Here is a 24,128-nt window from a genome sequence, read left to right as displayed (position 1 = left end):
GTGTGTAGGTCACACAATTCTCCGTCCAGATTTAAGGATTAATTTTTATGACGATAGCAGCTAGAATACTCAACATTGCTCGGGTGTATTATTGTATACATCAGTTCCTTTATGAGATTCTATAGAATTATTTCAAGTGACAAGCAACTGAATATTTGGGTATTATTATTGAAGCAAAAATATCTTTGAAGTTAAACATTTGCTTTCCTGCAGATTAATTTTTTTAAAAACTATACGTGTTAAAAATATGTCAATATATTCGCATCGAGAAACGAGAATTCTCAATTTCAAATAGTAAGCGTCGTCATCAATGCGAATGTGTTACGATACTAAATTATATATTACATTATCTATTAATTATAAAAATGGTTATCACAGTTTTAATACATGTATGTTGAAATATTTTTATATTATTAAATAGCTCGTTTTGTAGGAAAGTTTTTGCAAAAATTCTCGATGCGAGTTTGTTAATAAGTATCGTTGTAAATTGCAATGGGATAAAACAAAGGGATATGGTCTGCGTTTCGTATACTTTATTGTAGCACATTTTCTCTGTAAGATTTTGACATTTTACTTATCAACATCCGAAAAATCGGATTTTTTATGCGAACTCTTTTCAATCGGAATTTTTCGAAACTGTTACTTACCGATTGAACTAATATTGTATCAATTGTATTACTATTCACATGTTGGTGATAGTATTATAAGCTGTGTATACTCATCAAGTATTTATTTTGAAATTACTCCCTACTCTAATTAATCAAAATAATACGTCGCTAATATTAACGACGCGTCTTTATTTCAGTAAGCTGGTAGGTAAAGTGTGAAAAAGTAACTACGCAAAATTTTGATATAAAATGGTTAAAAAATTTAGAATTACATAAGGAATATAAATAAAAATATTTTATTTTCTAATTATACAAATCTAATGAGAAGTAAAACAAGAAGTTTAAAAGAAGCATTATATATTTTCTTATTTACTAATTTATTGTATAAAAATATACGCATACATATAACAAATGGAATTAAAAGTATGTATATGTAAAATCTAATGTACAATTCTTCCTGAAAACCTTCTTGAATATTCAATGAATCGGGTTTCATTGGCAAATCATGGTACCGAAGTCTACAAATCAGCAGAATTACGAGCGTCAATACTAGAACAACCGAGGGTTTAACATGATTAATATGTAATCCTTATACAAATTGTAACAATAGAAGTTTTTTCGGTTTCTTCATTTAGTGATTATAGTATTAGAGTAAAAGTATTTATTTTTCAAATTATTTCGGATATTTAACAATTTTAAGATTTCAATAATTGCGAAATGAGAAAACTGAAACCCATTATCTTAACGAGTGTGATAGTTCTATTGTGGCATTAAGTTACCCAAGTAATTTTTTCGTGGATATTAATATTATCACATTAAAAATAGTGAGATATACGTGAGATTATACGTCAAATTCTGAAAATTGTATCACAAAATAACGCAGAATCATATAATAGAATTCAAATTTCAGAGTATATTTCAATTTTTACAACACAACATGCAAATATATAGAGTATTATCGTTACAAGGAATCGAATAATGCAAATTTTGATTTCACAATTATTCATACTCTCTCTTCATAGTTTGTTTTATATTGTTGTAATCGTACCCATAATATTTTGTTATACTTCTCTACGACAACTAGCTTGGTGCGAAGTGAAACTATGTACTTTTCAGATCATTTCAGATATTTAACGCTCTTAAAATTTCAGTAACTGTGAAATAAAAAAAATGAAACCCGTCATTTTGACAAGCGCGGTTGTTCGTGTTAACGTAAGCGATAATTGGCGTGAAATCGTCAAGAATTGTTTTCAGTTTTTCCGAATTTTCCACGGTACAGTGATCTCATCGTTTGAGCTTTTATCGACCGCTTATCGAGATTAGAAACGATCTCGGCACTCGTTCCACGCGTTATACCGTTGATTTGTTTGTACGTCAGTAACGAAGCACATCGACACGAAAATCCGCGACACGATTTATCGCCGATTGTAACGCAATGCGCGTTATCTCTCGCGAATTAAACGTCAAGCGTCTGTTTTCGAATGGCACTGCAAGGTAAACACGAGGGTCGAAAAGGAATACGCCCGGTATTATCGCAATCGGAGTCGACAGTTTCATATTCGATTAAAGAATAATTCAAACTGCAATATTTAATACGATAACGCTATATGGGAATTATAAGAGTTATTTTTAGGTTCGTTGCATTCGATTCTATGCTGGAACTCTTGAAAGATTTTTAGATCGAAAAGCGGTTTTTTAAAGTTACCTTTACAATTTCTTTTTAAAAGAATCAAACAAACATACAGATTTAATTTGCATCTTTTATACTTCAAAAAAATTTTTACGGTGCCATATTATTCGTTAACGTTTTCGATAACAGTTATAGTTCTATAAATTCTTTTTACAATCATGATACTTTAAATTAATATTAGAAGAAAATTGGTTTAAAACACTTTCAAGATATCAAGGCGACCGATCAATAGAAAGTAGTTTTTACAAAAATACGAGAAACATATTTTTTTTAACTTTTAACAATTATCGGAGTTCAAATAACTGAGAACATCAAAACTGTATACCCTTTACTAATAAATCCAATTGCGCGAGCACGTTATTTTTAACTATTATTTTACCTAAAAAAGTTGATTGATTTAAACGTCAAAATAAAACCGACTGCTCGTTAAAATGCATTGCGTTTTACACATTAAAGCACGCGAAAAGCATATCAAATTCGCAGTTTAATTATATTGATGAAGTCGTTTTTTCAGCGGAATCAAGGAATGCGGACTGCGCCGATCACAAAGGCTCGTAAAAATGATCTGGCTCGAATGTTCAGAATTCGCAGCAGAAATCCGGGCAGGGTATTGATCGTAAATGTTTTTTTTCGTCGATGACGCAGAGAACAAGAGCATCGACGAAGTCACGGCAAGTGCATCGGCTAGGATCGGCTACATTTCATTTGAGAATTTAATTTTCGCGTACGCGGCTTTTATGTTAGCCCGCATGGCCGTGTGTGGGATGATTAGTTAATGACCGTGACAATTTTCTCGTTGCCATACTAATTCCAGTTAGTTAAGGTCACGGCTTGGAAGCTTTCGGATCGGCGTGGAGGCCGGGCGCAGTGCAGTTTTTCTCGTTGGCTGGCGGATCGTCGACGCGGACGAACAGTAGCAATGCTGGAAATGCGGTTGAATCAGGTTTTGGAGGTTAACATGGATATGCGAGAAATCAAGTCAGAGAGGAAGAGAAAGATATGAGAAGAAAGAGGCGACTCATTAGTAAATCTAGCTGACAGGTTTTACAAGGAAATATACGATAACGATGTCCATAAAGATTAAACTATGGCAGAAAATCATTCTTACAAAAGTATTTTACGTAGGTATTGTTTTTATCGGTTATCGTTAGTATTAAAGGGGTGAAAATAGATATCAGAGTTCGAGGTGCGAATTATTTCATCGAATACCCTGGAGAATCATGAAGATAATTATAAAAATTATCAATTCCTCTATTTTTCTATTATTTTGAAAATCAAACTTAACTTTTACTTAAACGAATATTTAATTCTAAACGAACAGAGTAATACAACAATGACCATGATCCAGAGATTTTTATCGAGTGGATGGAACGGAGTAACTTTAGTAAAATCTACTGGATTTTAATGAAACCGATTTTTATACATTTATGGAATTTGTAAATTTATAAAACATAAGAAAGTATTAGCATGAACAATGATTAGTGATACTTCGGTTTCATTTTTACTGTGACAAAAAAATTGCTTTATTCCAGTTTCTAATTATAATTCATTTATTATAATCTCAATTAGTTTATTATAATCTAACTAAATCAATTTTTAAATACCTATGCTTATCTGTTCTCTACTTTTCTCCAGGCTGATAGACTTCAATAATTTTCAATTCCATATATAAAAATCGTACAGATTAAAATTCCCAGAATCACGTTTAAAAATTACACTTAACACAACATTTGTTCACGCGACATTTTTTGCATATTTCAGTTCGATTTGATCTCTGCAGTACTGTCGCGTATTCACAAACAGCAATGGATGTATCGAAAAAAAGGACACGTGAAATAACTTGGTAAATATGTCCATAACTCTATTGTATTTTGTTGAGACGTAATCGCGATATTGTTCGCGAATTATTCGCTACCCTTTTGTTCTCCGGAAATCTCTTTGTGAATGTTCGTTTTACAAAAGCATTATTTCCAGTGGCGAACTATTGCTGGCGTGTGGACGTGGCATCATGGAACATGCGATCGGAGATTTTTCTTCTTTTTTGTTACGGGACAAGCATGAATTCCCCAAGGTACGCCGATAACCGTATTATCGTGCTCGAACGTTTGACGTCCACGTGCACGTGTCTATCATCGTTTCGTGTCTGAAGCGAACTTCGCGTTCGACGGCTCGGCCTCGGAAAAAATTCGTTGACTTCAAACCTCGATCGCATCGATACACGAATTTCGAAGTAAAGAAGATCCTCTGTGCCTATATACCTGAATACGTATTTTACTAAATTATTAAGCTTATTTGTACAATACAAATATTTTCCCTATATTTCCTTTCTTTCTTTTTCTATTTATTTTTTTTAATATACAAGTACAATATATAATGGAAACTGCACTTCACTGTTTTCATAGTTCAATAGATAGTAAATCAATAACAGCGAACAACACGGAACATTTCCAAAAGTTTCAAACATTTTCGATGTTCACTTTTTGAATTAAAAAAATTAAAGGTATACTTATAAAACTAAAAAATTGAAGACATTTTTTAAATACATGCCTTTAATGATAGTAGTATTCCGAAGACGCTTGTTTTCGAAGAGTAAGCATTCAACAGAACGTCAAAAAATGAGAATGAAGAAAAACAGAAATCAAAAAATAAAATTCACGTGCTTAAAAACATCGGGGCGAGCTTTCTGCCCCACAAGAGGGAAAACTTTGAAAGATTTTCTAAGCGTCTGGTATGCGAAGTCGCGTGTCTTTTACGACTTCTCAAAGTTTTCCGGGAACCAATACAAAGCCGGCAGGAATGCGAAGGGAGCAGTTCTTAGAGAATTATTGCCGCTAGATGCACACGATGCAGATACACACAACCGATAATCGCAATAACGTTAAGACCAATGATAATGACGCCAATTTCATTTTCCCGGAGTCAGCTTGCGTCAGTATTTCCACCGTTATTTTAAAAGTGTGATTGCCATGCGACTTTTTCCGGCTTCCAACATTTAAATGACATCTGCAGGCAGTTTTTATCCTCTTGATAAATAGACGCTTAATCGAATAGTAATAAGTAACAAATAAAAATAATCTTTATCACTGAATGATTTAATAAACTGTACAGATACAAATTTAATGGTCGAAAATAATATTATTGTGTTTAAACATCAAAATTTTAGTTTACATTAGAAATTGTTTATTATTTATATTAACATAATAATTACTTTTTTACTAATGTTTCGTGGAGAATCAATTTTATATCATTTATTATTCGTAATAGTTCTTTGTTACGATGATCATATTTTCTGGAGAAAAATAGGGGACAAAAATAAAAACTTAACTTTCTTGTATAATATTCCTAAATGAGAAACACAGTAATTCTACAACTTCAAACTGTTTCGATTGTATTTTAATTGGTTCAGTTAGAACTGTTCCAATTAGTACAAACATGAAATAGATTAAAAATAATAAGATAAGAAGCGACGTAATGTGAATAATTTCTATTAAAAAAATATAAAAAATGTAATGAATATAAAACGAAATAGATTAAATATTTGCGTAGAATATGTAATGTCCTTAAATGTGTTAATAAATTTTTTTGAAATTAAAATTTTACATATGTTAATAAGAATTGCAAGAAACACGTAAAATACAATAGATTAAAGTTGTGCATCATGTTTCAAAGTTATCAGCTGTAAGCCTTATATTATCAGAATTCAATTTTCTTCCGTTTAGAAAAACTATGTATAATGCAGGAGATGTGACTAAAAAAAGAGTACCATATTATTAAGGAAGAGGGAAAAACACAATAAAATCTATGGAAAAATCTTGATTTGTTAACCAAGTCTTAATTGTATTAACTTGTTAATCGAGTGATAAATCAATCACAAATATTCAATAACTAAGATTATGTTATAATAAACATATACAACATAATTTATGATCATATAAATATAAATTAAATTTAGGAATTATTAGTTGAACGAAAAATAAAGTGAAGTGTTACTGAACAGTGAATTCAAATACTTTGGACGAGTTAACTGGTTTTCTTTTTAATATCTAACTCGGTTGAATCTTTAACTTTTAATCATTCATAGTTTAACACCTTTCAAAACAAACAACCTTCTACATTTTAAATTTGTGTGAAAAATATTAACATTTGCAATGGTCTCATATATTAGAGTCATCCAGTAATTCCTTCTACAACTTAAATGTCAAATAATTTAACTGAAATATCTAACGTAGGTCATCGATAATTTTTACAGCATAAGAAACACTTTATGCATTTTTCATTTGTATATTTATTTACTCACCTATCTACCTCATTTATTTATACAGATAATGAATTTAATTATCTGCAATTTTAAATCTTCATCGCCAAATTTATCAAGATAAAAGTCACTGTGTACTGTAATCTATAAGGAGTATAAGTTTAAATAATATAGTATTCAATAGTTCCTATATCCTTAGCATTAAATTTATGTAATTGCAGATTATAAGCTGAAATCTCGTTGAGATTTATCAGTAGATAGGTATTTGCTATTCACTAAATTCATCCATTCAAGTACTAACTACCAGGAATAAAATTTATATAGAAATTGTTTTCTTCTATTAAAAGTTATAGTAAATAAAAGGGAAAAGGAACTTTGTCATATTTTAGTTTTACTATGTTGTTTGACTATGTTATACAAATCTAGCGCTTACAAGTATAGAAAATTGATTATTTACATACGAATAAAATATTCATAACTGTTATTCATAAAAAATATTCTTACTTACACATTCATGAATATTTATCTGAATACTTTGTGTCTGTAATGAGTGCACTGATTTTGATTCTAACTATACATTGTTCCCGACGATCACCGCAACTCTTATCGGGTTTTATTAAAAATATTATCTGATGCGTGTGAATCCACTGCTGAATTTCGTCATACGATCCCGCATAGCGAGTAGCTTAACGGAATTGTGGTTCTACCAATAATTAAACACGCGTTAAGAATACAAACGCAAATTAACTTTCAACATGGCAGAATAGGCTCGCTTCAGTTGCGGATTATGATTCAGCAACGTTATTAGCGAATCCGAATGTACGGTGATTTCACGATCGACGTGGGAATATCTGATACTCAAACCCATATTTTTTTAATGAGACCTGAGTTACACTGGTATACATCTATGAGTACAGTAACACTTGTAATTATGCGATAGACCCTAAGTATCAAAGAAATAAATTTTTCTTAAACATTAAATTTTTACTTAGACATAAATTTAAAAATGGTATTATAATATATCATGTATATCATTATAATATATAATGTAATAGTAATTAATTAAACAATTATTTAGTGCTTCTTATTTAAATAACGCTAATAAATCCTTGGCACTTGTTGAATTAATATTGTTAACTCTTTCTCTGATAGTTCATTGCCTGCGTTTTGAATTTATTTGTTATAATTGTTATTATAGAAATATCAGTTTGTTTATTACTAAATTGTTTTTTTAATTAAACAATATATAATTATTACAAATAAAATAACTGCTGAATTTGGTAGATACTTATGTAGGAAAGTAATGTATGGTAACGCAAGAAATTGTGTTAAAGTAAGCAAGTTTCTTGGATTAATTTTAATTAGACAGCGAATATAAACAATCATAGTTATTTTGCATGGAAATATTAGTTGGTATGCGTGGAGCTTACAATTTCATACGAGCAGAACTTTTAACGTATAACACCAAAAGTTGCATAATTGAAATACCTAATGTCAAAGATCAGCATTGAGGTTAACAACTTGGACAATTCTAAACTATTTAAAATATTCAGGATCCTAAGATAATACGAATATTCAAGCGAAGATGATCTTTTAACATCTTAAGCAGTCTTAAGATTCTCTAACGTCTTAAGTAATAAATATTTAAATACGATCTGGAGAAAGATTTACGTTACCATAGAAGATATATAATACACGATGTACAGTAATTATATAGTAAATTATAAATAGTTGGCATTTAGGTGATATATAATGAAAATTTTCAATATTGAAACCAAGTAACGAAACAACATACTATAGCTATATTTATAATATAATTCCAATACGTTAGAATATGAAATATAATAATATATAAAAATTATGAAATGTAAATAAATAAAAAACTTTTTATCTATCAAAAAATCGAGTCATTTGTCACTTATATCTGTTAAGAAACCTTTGAGTACTTATTCATTAGTTATTATTATTAACTAAGTGTTCATTCATATTTATGTCTGCATAGAAGTTGATGTTTTAAAAAATGTACAGCAAACTGGTAATAAAAAATATAATAAGATTGTTTACACTAAAACTAACTGTTCAAAGTAACTGCATAATAACTCCATGTTTAACGTTTACTAAAATTATGATGATGCTTGTAAAGAAAATTAATAAATTTTATTCATTCAAGCACATGTTAAACTAAAAATGGTATAAAATTTCGATGTACCAATTTTTATCATTTTTACGAGACATTAAAAACAAATCTTCTTTAGTATTCGATACTTGTAACGTTAAAGAAAAAACCTTCTATTGATCCCCAGATTGTGGAAATTAATCTATGAAAGCATGGATTCATTTAAACGTTCAGACATGAAAAGATTTCTTTCAACGTCCGAGATAACTAATCCTTTTATACTTACATTGTAGGGCCGTAATTGGCCTCTCGGAACGCAAATTATTCAATGTTTCGCGATTGTGCATTGTGCATGGTTACGTTAACCACACCTGCACACCTTTCACCCGGCACGTTGCTATTTATACACATATATAATTGAATGAAGCCGTCTCTGCACACGCACGATCGAGCTTACAATTACAGATCCATGAATTGTCAGTTATTAACGGTATTCCGACTTGTGTATAAATCGGAGGTCGAAGCGGTAAAAAGAGAGAGGGTGCACGATTGTAAGTTTAACACTAAAACTACCAGACGGGTCAAAATCATCCATTCCAAATTTCTTCTTTTTGCAGTTATTAAAAAGATAACAGATGTTTCACTGAGAAACTGTTAAAGGAATAGATGTAGCAATGGGCTAACTAAATTGGAAATCAGTTAAAGTCTCAATAAATGCACTCTTGGGGTTTCTATAAGCGAATTTGAAAAATTCTATTTAACTGCTAGGTAGTTTTAGTGTTAACGATCGAACTTCACCTACTGCTGTACCAACAATTGCCTGTTTCGATTAGGATAATGAATATTCAACAAAATGTTTGTCGAAATCGAGTAAAATAATTCAAATTCAAACGAAATATTAAATTAATGTAAAATATTTGAGATTTGAAGAAACTCTCTTAAGTAAATCTTTTAATTAATATTCGAGGATGGTGTTATTTACCATCTTGCTAATTATTTTTAACCGTATTTAAAACGAATGAGGATTTCAATTAAGGTAATCAAAAATTTCAACTGCAATAATAAAGATTTTGACAGGACATTGTTTTAATTCAGTTCCTATTATTCTACAGCTAACACGGAATATCATTATCGATGCACAACAAATATTCTACTATTTTAAACTATTTATATAATAAAAAGAAAAGATTTTCATGAGCATCAGTATATAACTAATACCTACAACAAGTGATAATCATAAACACATTTTACATACATTGTATACACAAAACATTAATTTGTCTTATTCTATCATTTATACCGCACTAAACTGTGGATTTCATGCATTAATGGCAAATCTAAGCACGCAAAATACATAAAAAGTACAAAAACGTTCGTACAAATTTAAGAATACACTTATTGTGTCTTCAATTTATAAAAATTCTTAAGAGAAGAACTCAGGTTCTACTTAACCCTTGTTTCTCTAAATTACTTCGGCGAACTTTGATTTTGCATAAAGCTCCGCAGTCATTACTATTCCAGTCAATACTTTCGCCAGACCTGCAAGTCGAGAAATACATTGTCGGAACCGTTAGCGGAAGGACAGAATATTTTTTGTTTCACAGAAATCATTTCCGTCCCTTTCCCGCGAACATGCGTGCGCCGGTGCACTTACCCTAAACGCCTGACCTCATCTACAAATCATTCATCCGTGATGTACTCGTCCACGGACATAAATATTACCGGCGGAGCAATAAATATGGTAATACGTTTAATGTGGGCGTGCATACGTAAGTACACACGAATGGAATCTATGGACTAGCGTACGGATTGGGACCGTGGCTGTGTACGCGCAGGCATTGCCAGCAGCGTTACCATCGTGACACAATTATTAGACTTTTAGCGGATCCGGTGTTATGTAAAAAAGGAACGATTGCGTAAGAAATATTCTTTTTCTTCGCGGCGACAACGCGATGACGGTGAATCGAGAGACGCAATGATCGTCATTATTTTCCTACGTGAAGATAATCGGTAATTGTCGTCCGTGATACTTTCCGAGGAATGTAGATCAACCGCTATACTTAGGTACCATTTCTGTCCTACTATTGTGCCGGGATATTAAAATTCTTAGTTACAGAAGCAACGTTGATAATAAAGTTAGTGATAAGAAGAAAAAAATAAAAATTTCGGTTAGATAATTATTTGTATCCAATTCTATTTGGAGTATGCCTAAACCTATCACAGAAGTACAACTGTTCCATTTAAAAAATAACTTTTGAAAATTTGGACGGAAGTTACTGAAGAATTAATTAATAAAATGTATACTTGGTTCGTTGAGGTAATTTGGTAATTTTTTTCGATCCAATTTAAAGAAATCTTATATCATGGTCTTATAAGTCACTTATTATCAAAATATTAAAAGATCCACAGAAAAGACAAAAATGTACACATTATTAACAATAAGTTTACAGAACACGTCAATTTGACGAACATTGAATTTTATAAACACTATTTGGTAAATATTTACATCGACTTTGAATGATGCAATTACACCAACGTATACCTAAATGACCTATTTTTAAATCTCCAACTTCCAAAATCCGAATGAACCAACATAAATTTCTGTAGAAGTGGTAGAATGAACCGTACAATAAAGGCCCATAAATTTGTGTTAGTATTGACAAGCAGCATAAGCTGTAACCGATCATTTTCTTATTACGGAGTCCTTTCACATACCCTCTAGAAAGAAGACTAAAAACTCCACGGTGTCCCATCACGTTTCGCGACCTGTAGCAACAACAATAGTTACCCACCTAGACAAAACCTTCAATCGTTTCAACTAGTGTTCTGCCGAAGATAATAGTCCGAAGCCCGCATCCGCTAATAACAAACATCAATAGGTACATGTGGTCGCGCGTTAGCTGGCAAGGCGAAGACGATCATTAAGAGTCTCATCGGTATTCGAATCGCGCGATGAAAATGCGCGTTACAATCGAAACCATTCGCGGTTCATGAAACGACCGCCAGCTAAGTGTATTTGCCTACAAGCGACGGCATTGTGTGCTCAGGTATACACAGAAGAGCTGCTCGGGTTGAACGTATGCAAGCCCGGTGCAAGGAATATCGAACGCGAACGTAGAAATCGGCGAGGCATGTTGGCGGAACCGAGCAAGAACGAAATGGCGGACGGAAGGAGAAAAAGAGAGGGTCTAGCATGACCTAAGCAGGAAAAGAGACACACGGGCATCGAGGCATCAAGAGAAGAACAACCGAGGCCATGTTTCTTCCGTAATGGATACGTTCCATGGTTCTCTACCTCAGGATTCGATACGCGTTAAATCGTGAACTGTGTGGAAACTACGTAAGTACTTACGGTTCAGGACGATTTGCTTGTTGCGATCTCCGAGCCAATGTTGGAAAACCACAGTTCAGTAAACTGTAACTTAATTATATATTATCCTTTTGAACTAGAACTTTTTTTTAGAAGAATCTTACGGATGTTTGAAGATCTATTTTTATTTGGGTAGAGCTCATACGAATAGTTGGGACAGGAATGTAAAAAGATGATGCGCTCGTGTTTAATACAAGAGTATGAAACGTCACGAATTAGTACGGATTAATCGTTTTATTGTTTTTCAAAGTATTCTCCTTCAATATTAGTACATTTGCAGTTGTGTTGTGTTAGCAATTTAAAAATGTGAAGTTTTACAAAAAAAGAAACATAAATTCTCGTGCTGAAGTGCTCCCGAAATTGTTTAGGAATCTAGGTAAAAATACACCTTGAACCACAAACACAAAATCTTACAGATAGAACTGAAATATAAGTGTAAATTGCAATATATTGAATTTTATTGCAGAACACAGCTGATAATTTTTATTGCTAAAAGGCACAATTCAGTTGGATCGCAACTGTTAATTCAATTGTAAGTTACTACACCTAAATATCTAAATTACAATTGTAGAATGGTAGACATTAATAATGCTTCTCCCGTAAATGAAACAAATATAATATTAAATCTGATATAAAGAGGAATCTAAATAATCCCACCAGTATCTAGAATGTGCTTAAATTTTTCAGACTAATTAATCTTTTAAATTCATTATAATTAAGTTATGTCTATTCTGAAAATTTTGTATTATTATTCATGCAACTAGTATATTATTATACAATAAGTCATTATGTATTATGCATTATTAAGTAATAAGTAATGTATCCAAACGTTGGCGATCACTAATGACTTTACAGACCATCTTAAAATAAACTCAAATATATAAAAAAAAAGAATATAGAAAATGATTTTCTAATAGAATAAATTGTTACATCAAACGATGATAATCACTTAAACTTAAAGTTGCCCAACTTTGTACCGAAGAATTATTCTCAAGATACAAACGGCATCGAAGTTTGAAGGTGCGCGGACTGTAATCGATGAGGTCATAACAAAATATAACCCTCGGCATAGTGTTATTAGAGAAGTTACAACGACGAAGACGTATTGCGCAACGATTCGTTCAGTGATACTGGATAGAATGTCTGATCGAAGATTGGAGTTGAGCCGTGGACGACGAACTTGAACTGAACGGAATAATGAATTGGTAATAAACTCGGAAGTAATGCTGAATTAATAGCGAAAGTTTGAACTGGTTCATTTTGATAAAAAGAAGTCACGCTCCGCATTATGCCCTTCGTCACATTACATAAAATGGAATTTTCATTGAGTATTATTTTTTTGTTATCTTCATTTTTCTTATTTAATTGATTTCATAACCCTACAATTATCCTAATTCTAATTGATTCTTTCATTGTGTATATCGCGCATCCCTTAATAATTGTCGTTGAAATAAATGATGATTCCAAAACAATCTTGTTTAAATTACGACCTCCAACTTTAACAAAGGCTTCGAAGTTCATATAAAATATGTAATAAAGGCCTATAAAATATAAAACTAAAAAAATATGTTGCTCCATTTAAAATAAAAGTACATTTGTAGTAACATACATTGAATACATTAAATTTTCACTAAATGTAAAGTTATGGCCACCATATCACTTTAATCGTTCTTTTGTCACGTCACTAATTGTTTTAAAAAAAAAATCAATTTCTTTACCTTTTTAACGAACCATGTTTCTTCTTAGAATAGAGAAAATATTATGAAAATGATAGCAAATTCGAAAAGGAGATAACAAAAAAGAATTTGAAAATGGAACACTCTGTAGATTTGCTGTACAGTTTATGATCCGGGAATCACCTTGCAACAGCGTGGCAATGAGTGATCGATGCGTTCCTCTCATAGTTAGAGCGTAGAAAAGTCGCCTGATTCCCACACTGATACGCTCGCTGAACTTTACCTCGCGGAATCCGCCGGCTTTCACTGGTTGCGTCACATCACGATGATACAAATACAGCCGCCGGTGGCGAAGCGACGCTAATGCCAATATGAGAGTGCCCTCGGCGGTAAGAAAACTCCATCGAATTCACTGCTCGGACCGCGCTCTACCTTTGATAAACCCACGCCTCCTCGGGATGCAAATCTGTTTCTTCCCCCGCGGACTACGAACTTCAAGGCTCCTCGTTTGTACACCGGGTGTCCGGTTTTAATCCTTTATTATTCACTGATAAATATAATGCAGGAGCAACATTGAGAACTTAAGTTCAAGTACTTCTAAACATACTGAATTTGTAGTTTCTACGTTTAGAATTGGGTACTTTCTGGATGACGTATTATACGGACCATTTTTGTTTTCTAATTGAAGGTCGCACTGGTCAGTCATTTGAGTTAGGTATGGGTTATTATTTATCTAATATTATAACATATTATTAATAAAATTATTGTTGTATTGTATTGTATAATAAATTATTATTGTTATTATTGTTATTATCATTATTGTTACTATTATTATTAATATGTTATTTTTTAAAAACAAAGATAGTCCGTATAATATTAATATACATTAATTAACATTAAATTAAGCCTTAGACACCAATGTAACTTGAAATTAGTAGATAAGAACAAACGAAACTTTTAAAAAGAATTTTTTAAACGTGGAAATTGATTAATTTTGAATGTTCAAACATGAAGATGATTGATTAATTTTTAATGCCATTTAGTTAATGTTTGATAAGAATGCTCGATAATAATCGAAATTATAAAATATCGGATTTTTAAATTTCGAATAACTAACATCATTATTATGAACACAAGACAATAATCGGTTTCTACTTACTCGAAAGTGTCTCAGCATTACGTGAGTAACAAATAAAGTTTATGTAAATAGAGTCCCACTGTATTGCGCAATCGAAGCAAGTATATCATACTGTTAAAGCAATTCAAATATTCAAAGGTGGCCAGTTTGTTTAAGTATAGTCATATACTCCGTTTAATAGCATTGTAGCTGCGAGATAGTTAAATACAGTTACTCGCGTCAGTTCGTGTGTATTAACCGTTTGAGTGCCGGAGGGGTAGTTCGATAATGCATCTGAAAAACGTCGGCAGTATTTAACAGTTAAATGACCGCATGCTATCTCTGGTAGCTTCTATTTAAGGCTTCATGTTTGAAAATGGGAAATAAACAAAGACAATAAAAAATACATAAACATACCGAGTTGAACAATAACTATCAGTAGTAATATTTTAAAAAAATAATTCTAGAAATATTATCCTCTAATATTTTCAAATACTTCATTATATCTGAAGTATATAATAAACAACGAATAAAATGGAATCTAATAAATTGATATATATCTTATACAGTAATATCAACTACAAATAATAAATGGAAAACTGTATTTAACTTCTAGACGAAATATTTCACAACTACTTTGGAACTAAAGTATTTCTTAAATAATATCAATTAAAAATAAATTTTAAAGATTTTATTATCTAAAATTTTCGTAACTAACGTATTTTTCAAATAATATCAATTAGAAATAAGTGTTAAAGATTATATTACTTAACATTTTCGAAACTAAAGTATTTCTCGAATAATATAAATTTGAAACAAATTTTAAGATTATATTGTGTAAAATGTTCTCACATCTCTTTGGCTTATGAAAAATAACCGGAGGATTTAACATGCAAATTAATGAATTAAATGCTAGTTCGCATATTGTAAAGCTGAAGTCAAATAAGCGCGATTGTGCTCGTTGAGATTTTTTTCTGCATTGAATGGAGGAGCGCGCTCCTTGGCACTCAAACGATTAAAGTACTTTTACGGACTAATCAATTGCACAGGCAACACGACTGATTAACCCCTTTAGACCTTCTATACATTGTAACATACATCACTTTTACTGCCTTGAAGAAATTCAGGGCTTAATTCACTCGACATCTGGAACGTAACCTTTAAAATCAATTATCAGTGGAAAACATGTAACAAAACCTATTAAAAAATAGTTAGTTAGTATAATTATAAGAAGATACTGTTATTAATACATTTGTTATTAGTATATTTCGTTGCTAGTGAATTACGCGAGAAAAATAATAATAAACAATTCACCACTTTCCTATCACTTTTTGATGTTTAAAATGTGAAACTTTTAACACCAAATTATAATTATAACACTGATCATAACCAATATTGTATATTGGACTCACTGAATTATTTCGATCTCCTTTGTAAAAAATTCACAGTATCTTCTTAAAGGTTAATGTATTTAACAAATGAAAAACAAAGTGAAGTCTATAACCAGAATTACCTTACAAAATGTAAATGTAAATTTAGAAGCTTTCGTCGCGAACTGTCATCACAGACAGCGCCAGTTAGAATACAGGTTTTGTATAAATTTAAATTCCAACCGTGAAACAAGAAAATATTTGCAATTGAATGAAATAAAATTCAATACTGAAGGCATTGGAATGGGACACCTTGTACACATTCAGAGCCCCGATGATTGTTGCCGCTCGGAATATACGCTAGTCGGGATATAAGCGGAAAGGATCAGTGGCGCATTGTGTGCTCACGGAACAACGGAGCTAGATACGTTGCTCGATGCAGAATGATCACAGAACATGTCTCTCGGAGAACGTAGCGCCCACGTGAAATACCAGCGCGACACGTGAGCAACGTGTGCCAATACGAGGCAGAACGATCGACGGAATTAATCATCGGGATCGAGATACCGTTCGATCCCATCGTGTCGGAAAATAAGATCATGATCGTAAATAGCAATTATTTCTCTAGAATGTAATCAGATCGAGTAATTTAAGAATCAATGAGTCTAACGAACTGTTTCTTCGAGACGATTTAATTCTTACGAGTCAACTGCTACTCACATGGGAAAAAGAACTTTGCGAGTGAGAGTGTGCAGTTGCATTTATTTATCTAGTTCGAAGCATGTGATTGTCAAGATGGCAAAAGTATTAAAAAGCCTTCGTTGAAAAAGCTTTCTGTTCGCATTTCTTATTGCTATCATTTCTTATTAACTGCAATGGAAGTCCAATGGCAAATCCGTGGGAAATAGTGGTAATCAAAGTTTTACATTGTCGTATTAATAGTTTTACTAACGGATGTAGGTGATACAAGTGCATGGTATGAAGAAAGTAGAGATTCATAAATTGTCGTTTCTATGAATCGAGCATTCCTATCACTGCTATGCCTACTCGTTCAAACTTCTTATGTTGACTTCTTTTTATTTATAAGATACAATAAATAGATTTTCTATGGAATATGTACAGTTTTATATATAATTTGATATTGAGAGACCAGCGTCCTAAATCGTCTAAAATCAGAGAAATGAGTTTAACAACATAAAATTCAAATCCGAAATTAACCATCTGTAAACTCATGTAACTTTGAAGTCACATATTATTATATTGGCATCTTGCTGGTTTATTTCATTTTGCACTGGAAGGGGTGAATAAAATAAAGTAATCAGTTAACTTCAACTTTTGTACGCTCAAGCGTAAAAGTTTAACGTCATTGTAACTTGAAAGTTATAAAATATACTCGTTTGATGAAATTATTGAAACTATTAAATATATTCTTAATTCGTATTCATATGTGGATATTTATTAATTTTGTACTGCATCGATTTTGTTATAATCATGAACAAAAATTCGGCCCATAGAGGGTTAATAAGCTTAAAAGTTCTTGAACCTAATGATTCAAGCAAGAGGAATTTTTAACCCAATGTTTCAAATAAGGAGATTCTTATACTTAATGTTCCGAACTGAAAAAACTCTTGGATTCAAGGTCCCAAATAGAATTAACCTAATGTTCCAAACTGAAACCCTCTCTAGTTTCGATTGCTGAATTTGATGATTTCCAAGCTTAAATCTTTAAGATCGATTACTTCTAGACTTAACTTCATGCACCTTGACGACCTTTAACTTAGAATAGTTTGATTACTGTGTTTTCATTCTTGGTTAATCCAAATCGAATCTCTAACCATTGCGTGTACTGAATTCTGAGTTGATCTAATTCAATTGTATCTATTCTAATTTAATAATATTCGTGTTTTAGGTCTTGATTTGATTTGCTTCAAATGTCTCACTTCTGGATTGGTCTATATCAACCGGATCAATCATAAATTGGTCTGATTTGATTCCTTCAGTCTCAGTCCAAATCAAATCTTTCATATTATATCATAGACATCTTTCGGGCATGTAGTTAAATATGATCTACATTAAAAATACAAAACAAATAATCTTTCAATCTCTGAACTTATAAAAATTCTACGTTAGTAGAAATAAGAAAATACACATAATAAGTGTTCGTATCCTTGTTTGTGCTCAGTATTTTATCAATTTGACATCTCTTTAAACGGAATACTTATATAACAAGCAACACGTTCGAAATACACAAACATCTATCTCCAACAGTAATTAATTAAAAGAAACATATCAATACACGCGATCATATTCTTATAACGAATGTTATCCCGAAATGAAAAGGAGAATTATTCATCGCGAGTTCTGAATCACGCAATGATCCAATGAACGATTATCCATTGTATATGTAGCAAGAAGCCAGAACACAATTGAATGGTTTGTTCGAGGCTTTTGTTGAGAGAGCTGGATTTCCGTTTTGCTCGACAATTCCTAGCGTCACGTAATTCCAATCGAAAACTTGTGCTACGTTTCACAAACATTTTGCACTATAAAAGTCAGGCTTACAAATAACAAAATAATTACTATAATTACAATTACGTTTGTTCCGTTTTGCTGGTTAGAAAGAACAAATTTTTAACAATATTTTTAAAATAATACGTTTTATATGTGTATAAACAATATTTAAAAATATAGTTGACTCTGGTCACAAATCAAATCCCAAAGTTTTCTAATTTATTATGTAAAAGAGTCAAAAATTAAACAGCGGAAGTCATATTTTCATTTTTAACACTTAAAGACTGCTTCTGTCATTAAAACTATCGATTAATAAAGCAATTACGTTACTACCTTTGTACTTAAACCTTAATTCTGCAGCTAGTATCTCAACTGTTTTATGAACACGAAGTTTTAACGAGAAAATCTAGAAATTAAAAAATTTTAAATTACCTGAAATGAAAATGCACTGATTGACTCCCGAGTCCTCCATATATTGTAGTATAATGAGCTTGTATTTTATTGTGCAAAAGGTCACCAATATTTACAAGAAGAACTTAATCGTCACCAGACACGAGATACATCGCTATTGACGCATCCTTGTCGCAGACGATAGCAATCAATGAATGTGTTTCTTAAGACCACTAACAGAGGGAATGATTAACACGCACTTGGATGTAGATAAAGAAACAGCACCATCATTCTAACACTAGTGCCTGTTTTCTTTTCATTTAAATCGCCACGCTTCAAACAACCTTCTGTTGTGTATCCATCATTGCAATCATTTAAAAGTTCACATTTTTCATAAGAAATATTGTAAGAGTGAATGCTATTAACACTTTATCTACGAGAAACCTATTAATACATTCTTTAATGTCTACGTTATATTAAAAGGACATCTAGTAGTTTTCCTTTAAATAATAATCCTCCAAGAATATTATCTTTATGTCATTTAAAAAGGTTCGATATTCACGACTTGTTACTAAAGAATTACTTAAGACATCCTCCGATTTTTATTGTTGATTCTTGGAAAACTGTTAACAACTACTGCTAAGAAAAGAGTTAATTCAAGAAAAGAATGAAACAATTGAAGACAATGAAATTGTCCTTTAAGAAAATTATTTCTGCACAATGTACTCGTATGTTCAAATAGATGTACAGGAAGTTCACATGAACTGACGGCAACAGAAGTTTCCAAAGAACAGACTTCCGATTCTAGTTCGATCTAAGATATCGGTGTAATTGCGCTATTAATATTTATTTCCACGCTGCCACTACCGGTGCTGCGTTAAACGGTGTAAAATGATTCTACACGTTTCGCGCGAAAATTGCAATTTATCTTGGAGGAAGTGGACCGAGATCCGATGTAAAAATTATTACAGTGTATCTATCAATCTTTTGCAATTATGCGTTAAGACAGATTTGACATTCCCTTTAATTATTGCGTTTTCCAACAATTACATGACTTTCCTTTACAAAAAGAGAAATACATGAAAGATTAGTGACTTTGGAACACGTATGACTGATTGTTAATGACATGTAATAACTCTGTAAAAGGATACAAATGACAGAAGACAATTACCAGTAAGTACAACGATAGAAAGTGTCAGTTTATGGTAACTGCTGTCATGCTATGTCAGTAATTCCATCGAACCTCCATAATATTTACAATTTTATAAATTACATAAAGTCCCTTTAAATATATGTTCCTATCAATACAGTGATCATAAAACTGCAAAAATATCGATTTTTTATCCTCTAAATCAGAAAATATTCCTAATTGAGATAGTAAACAATAACCAGTGGTAGGTACAACGATAGAAAGTACCAATTTACGGCATCTGAAACGTTAACATGTCATATTGCTGATTGCTTCAAACCTTTCTAACATATGTATGCAATTCAACAAATTACACAAAATCGCTTTAAAGATATATTCTTAACAACATAGTGATTTTAAAACTGCAATAGAAAGTAATTTCTTGTATTCTATAAATCAAAAGATGTTCCTAATTGTGGTAACAAATAACAATCATCAGTAGATATAACTGTAGAAAGTGCCAGCTTAAAGCAACTGGCGCGCTAACATGTCACATCGCTGACTACTTTAAACCTTCCCAACATTTATAACTCAACAAATTACATAAAATCACTTTGGGAGTATGTTCTCAACGGTACGGTAATTTCAAAACTGCAATAGCGGGCAATATTATTTATCTTGTAATTAAGAAGATATTCCCAATCGCGATGACAAAAGACAAGCATCAATATATACAACAATAGAAAGTACCATTTTAACACATTACGTACCGGCTAATTTTCAAAAAACTGAATTGTGCGGATGGCAATTTTCAGTGAGAACAACTTATATCACTATACACACAAAAACTCAGATATCATATTGTTATGTAATATTTTTTAAACAGATAATCAATTCAAATCAAATTTAATATTTTTTTAAATGCTGTGGTAATTAGCGAAGTTGCATAGCTAAGTATCTTTATATAAAAACGATATTTCTCGTTACCAGTATGTAATCTGTTAAAACAACTAGCGTGCCAGCATATCGTATCGCTGATTACTTGTAACCTTTCTAACATTAACGATAACCTTCTAACAACTAACAACCTTCCTAACAACTTAAGAAAATACATAAAATCGGTTTAGGAGTATATTCTCAACCACCCAATGACTTTAAACCTACAATAGAAGATAATTTCTTTTATTCTATAAATAAGTAGATTCTCTCGATCGCGGCTAGCACAGAGCGGCGGTTGTTACACGAGCCTTCGACCTTTTATGGCAAGCTTAACCCACTTATTTCGTACGTAACGAGATTCAAACAATTTGTCGACGCGCGGGCCGTTTCCCGCCGCGCGATGTTTAGACGGGCGAAGAAAGACCCGGCGGGCAAAGAGGATGATCGTTTCCTCCGGTTTTACAGTCCTGCCTCCCCGTTCTACATGTGGAACGTCCGAGCGTGTTCTGTGATCGCGCGACGGCTCGCAAAGTAGTCCACACATCCTCTCTCTTGCATTATAAACAATCTCCCATGAAAATCTAGAACGGCTGGCGTAGTAAACCCGCCGCCGTGGCACGTTTGCGCGCCGCCGACGCCGCCACCGCCGCCGCCACGAGAAACGTTAAGCTGAATTCTCACGATCCGCTAATGCGACCGATTGCTGTACGGTCGCCATCAAAACGCGATTATCATAATGAGAACGTTTGCGTGAACAGAAACCTTTTCGAAGATTAATCGAAGCTTAAGTCTAAATGGAATTCTTCTGATGATTGGATCACGATTTGATGGTGATAATGAAGAGGATGTCTTATAGAAGTTTTGATAACCCTTTGTTCTTAATCCTGCTTTTTAGTAGAGAAACATTTTATTTAATGTCAATATGTTGGTTACAATCGAAGCACGGATAAATTAAACTATATGATGAATTTTGAATTGAATTTAAATTTGATTTGATGCATAACAATATTCTTCTGTTCAAAACTGCTCAAGGGAAAAGGGATTAAATGTTCATTGTGTAATACTTTTTATTGTGACAAATACTTGTATATTTTTTTAGGGAATATTAATAATTTTTGAAATTTTAGTTACACAGATATTTCACGGTTAAAATGTACATATTAATTAGAGCACGAAATCTAGTTTTACTGTGGAATACCAAATTTTATTGTTGAAGGTGTACAATAAGGTGCAATAACAATTCTTATTAGTAAAGTGAAACATAAAGATACATTCTAAATGCTAATTCTCCTTGCCTTAGGTGCAATATCGAACCGGAGTTGTGAGCAAAACTTCAGAATGGATTTAGTAAATGAAAATATTCTTTGTTACGCGTCAATCAAAGAGAAATGCTATTTTGCATACACGCGTAAGAACTTTCACAATAGTGCTAGTAAATCATCGACAACAAACTATCACTTGTGAGGCTAGTTACGAAATAAATAAATCATAAGGTGATAGGTCTTGGTTAGGTCAACTTCGATGCAATTTCATTCAAGAAATATTAATACATCAATTTCCTTAACAGAAGCTGCACAAGTGTCGAGAACTTTGCTACTCTGAGATTCTTTCTTGGCATTTGTACGTTGTGGGAAATAATTTACGCTTTTGGAAACTATACAGACTATTTTCCCTCATTTCAGTGGATTATAAAGAGATTAATGCTAAACAGTCTTTCAATTTTTTTAACCTCATTTCATTCTATTAAAACAGCTCACACAAAATTATCATTTGGAATAAGAACAATTGAAGTAAATACATAAGTAATTTCATTGTAAATTTCAATATTTTTATCTAAGTATAAGATCATTCTCGTAATCTTCGAATTTTTATAGTTCCGATTCGTTATAAAATAAAACACAGAAAAAATTGAAATTTTATACAGTAAAAAATAATTATATAAAATTAACTAAACATTGACAAAGATGTACACCGAAAATCAAGCATGTAAAACACGTAACGAAACTCGAACAAGCTCAATAATTATAATCAACGATACAAAGTAATTATTTTTATCTAATCACTCGTATGTAAAATTTAACGTATTAACCTTCCTCCTAGATCACCTGCGTCCTCCAGAATAGTATTTAGATATGTTAATGATTTCTGAGGTCAGGTTTGTCGTGATTTTCAAGACAACAACATCATGAAAAGGGAACGACCGGCTTTCCCAACAACGGATATTTATCTTCGCATGAATAAATATCACGGGACTTCCAGGTAAGTGCATACACATGCATACAACAAACGTTCAGAATGCATGTCCACCCCACTATGACCTTCGTAACGTTATAGACAGGCAGTGACCGTTGGAGGGGAGGACAGCTATTCTGACTAGCGGTGTACGATTATCGTGAGTGATGCGAATCGTCATTAAACCAACAACCGACTGCGATACTTGTGAAATTTCCGCGATTTCCGTGAAAACCATTTCGCGTCCGCTCTGCAGCACCGATAGGTTAGCCCAAAGAATTGCGCTAAGCGAAAGTTTCGCACGTGTTTATGGGAACTTTTCTTTCAATTCGAATTACCATCTAAATGTTTCACTTCATGAGCCAAATTGGCATTTCATGCTAACCTTTTGTAGCTCGAAGGTGTTTCAAAGCACCATTTCCATTGAAATGTTGCTATGTACGGAACACGCTTAGATTTTTCAGCTCAATTTGAAATTGTCAGTTAAACGTCACTTCGTTTTGAATTTAATCAACGACTACGTTCCGCGACAGAAAGATAGCACATTGTATAATTTTGTTACTTTTTGCAAACATAATTGAATAGTAAAAGTTCTTGTACCATGCATCGCTTTTCAGTGAGCAATACATTGCAGCTGTTCAGGGTAAACACCTCTGTTGTGTTGATGAGTTCACAGAAAAGCTGAGAACATAAACTGACCGCTGCATCAAAATCATAGCACATCT

At 32.3% G+C, this 24,128-nt stretch overlaps 1 protein-coding gene and 2 long non-coding RNA genes across 12 annotated transcripts in view; 2 read left to right on the top strand and 1 right to left on the bottom strand.

The window, feature by feature from the left end:
* Positions 1–24,128, bottom strand: part of LOC116424739 (myelin regulatory factor) — a 112,890-nt gene that overhangs the window by 56,668 nt on the left and 32,094 nt on the right. The window lies entirely within an intron of this gene.
* On the top strand, positions 3,130–5,845 carry LOC116424741 (uncharacterized). The gene is made up of 3 exons (XR_004234528.2): positions 3,130–3,419; positions 4,060–4,141; positions 4,273–5,845. It is a non-coding gene; the product is annotated as an uncharacterized LOC116424741 (long non-coding RNA).
* On the top strand, positions 11,608–23,380 carry LOC143174506 (uncharacterized). 2 transcript variants are annotated; one of them, XR_012998542.1, is made up of 3 exons: positions 11,608–12,009; positions 12,133–12,571; positions 23,272–23,380. It is a non-coding gene; the product is annotated as an uncharacterized LOC143174506 (long non-coding RNA). The 2 variants fall into 2 exon arrangements; XR_012998541.1 differs by lacking the exon at positions 23,272–23,380 and having other exon boundaries at positions 12,133–12,415; positions 12,506–13,493.

This window comes from Nomia melanderi, chromosome 5, assembly GCF_051020985.1.
Source record: "Nomia melanderi isolate GNS246 chromosome 5, iyNomMela1, whole genome shotgun sequence".
In the NCBI taxonomy this organism is placed as follows: domain Eukaryota; kingdom Metazoa; phylum Arthropoda; class Insecta; order Hymenoptera; family Halictidae; genus Nomia; species Nomia melanderi.
Note: the sequence above shows the minus strand (reverse complement) of the source record. Positions and strands in the feature narration are given on the sequence as shown.